This window comes from Humulus lupulus, chromosome 3 (genome assembly GCF_963169125.1).
Source record: "Humulus lupulus chromosome 3, drHumLupu1.1, whole genome shotgun sequence".
Classification (NCBI taxonomy): Eukaryota; Viridiplantae; Streptophyta; class Magnoliopsida; order Rosales; family Cannabaceae; genus Humulus; species Humulus lupulus.
The window spans coordinates 20,067,587-20,069,950 of record NC_084795.1 but is presented as its reverse complement, the minus strand read 5'-3'; positions in this window follow the sequence as shown (position 1 = coordinate 20,069,950).

Sequence of the window (2,364 nt, the reverse complement as noted above, 5' to 3'; positions counted from 1 at the left end):
TGATAGCCTATGCCTCAAGGAAGTTGAAGGATTACGAGCAACGCTATCCAACACACAATATGGAGTTGGCAGCGGTGGTCTTTGCATTAAAAATCTGGCGCCATTATCTTTATGGAGAATGGTGTGAGATTTATACAGACCATAAAAGCCTAAAGTACTTCTTCATGCAAAAGGAGCTTAACATGAGGCAGCGCATGTGGTTATAACTAGTAAAAAATTATTACTGCAAAATTTATTCCACCCAGGAAAGGCAAACATAGTTGCTGATGCGCTAAGTAGGAAGAATTATGGAAGTCTGGCAACATTAGCCGGAATAGAGAAGCCACTACAGCGGGAGCTGATCAATGTTGGAATAGAAGTATTCATTGGTAAACTGGCTAACTTGTCCATTCAGTCAAGTCTGTTAGAAGATATACAGATTGGACAAGTGCATGATGACACGTTAGTAACACATATGGATGCAGTTAGAGAATGGAAGGCCACAGATTTCTCAATATCAAATCAGGGATTATTAAGATATAAGGATCGGGTATGTGTGCCAAATGATCAAGGGATTAAGGTGAAGATTTCAGAAGAAGCGCACAATACCCCATACTCAGTTCACCCAAGGTCGACCAAGATGAATTACGACATCAAGGAAATGTATTGGTGGCCATGAATGAAGAAAGATATAGCGGAGTACGTGTTTAAATGTCTAGTATGCCAGCAAGTGAAAGTAGAACTTCAGCGGCCTACAGGTTTATTGTAACCACTTAGCATTCCAGAATGGAAATGGGACGACATAGCCATGGGTTTTGTGACGGGTTTGCCTCGGATGAATAAGCAACACGACTCGACTTGGGTAGTAATAGATAGATTAACCAAGTTAGCTCATTTTCTACCTGTCAAGACTTCATATACAGCAGATCAATACGCAGACATTTATGTCCAAGAGATTGTACGACTTCATGGAATCCCTAAAATAATAGTATCTGATAGAGGATCGGTGTTTACATTGAGATTTTGGGGAAGTTTACAGCAAGCCATGGGTACCAAGTTAAGTCTTAGTACAACATTTCATCCACAGACCGATGGTCAGTCCGAGCGTACCATACATATTTTAGAAGATATGTTGCGCGCTTGTGTACTTGATTTCAGAGGATCCTGGAGTAAGTATTTTCCATTGATAGAATTCTCCTACAATAATAGCTACCAGTCAACGATCGGGATGACACCCTATGAATTACTTTATGGAAGGAGGTGTCGATCGCCGTTACATTGGGATGAGGTAGGAGAAAGGCAACTACTTGGACCCAAAGCTGTTAGAGAATCTCAGGAAGCAGTAGTACTGATTAGAAAACGTATGCTCACTGCTCAAAGCTGTCAGAAAAGTTATGCAAATGCCAAGTGGCGTGATGTGGAATTCAAAGTCGGAGATCAAGTCTTCTTAAGGATATCTCCTATGAAAGGTGTAAAGCGGTTCGGGAAGAAAGGCAAGCTTAGTCCCAGGTTTATAGGTCCTTTTGAGATATTGGACAAAGTGGGAGTAGTTGCATATAGATTAGCCCTACCACCAGCTCTAGCAGATAGTCACAATGTGTTCCACATCTCGATGCTGCGTAGATATGTGTCAGACCCATCTCCCGTCCTCAATTATGATACGATAGAACTTCATAAAGACTTGAGATAGGAGGAACAGCCGGTTAGCATCCTAGATAGAGGGATGAAGGAATTATGATCTAAGAGTATTCCGATAGTAAAAGTCCTATGGAGAAATAGTTCTGAACGGGAGGCAACGTGGGAGTTGGAGGAAGACATGCAAGCTCGATATCCGGAATTGTTTGGTAAGCGAATTTCGGGGACGAAATACTTTGTAGTAGGGGAGAATTGTAGAGTCCCAGAATGTTTACTTAGTTAGCTAGTTAGTAGTAGGTGTAGTATTTTAGATTTCGTGGATTTTGGTTCAAACTGGGACTTAGTTGGAAACTCCTAGAAATAGTTATGGATTTTATAAGTTTACCTATAGTTTAAGAATATTAATTATAACATAAGGTTTGATTAATATTGTTGGTCACAAATATGATATTTATTATAACCTAAGGTTTAGATAGAGCCAATAGGAATATGACACTTGCCATAAGCATGATTATTAAGGAGTTAGTATTTTAATGATAAAATAAGGAAATATAAGCTTTAGTCTTCACCAAAAATTGTTAGGGTCGTAGTTTGATTCAGTCAAAGTAGTTATACAACCTTAATTATGCTGAAAAAGTGCAATTACGTGTTTCAAGTATTCACGTATGCCGATATATCACAGCATTGGAGCCAATATATTGCCTGACGAAGAATACGGAAAACACGCTGACGTTGCACGATCGTACGAAC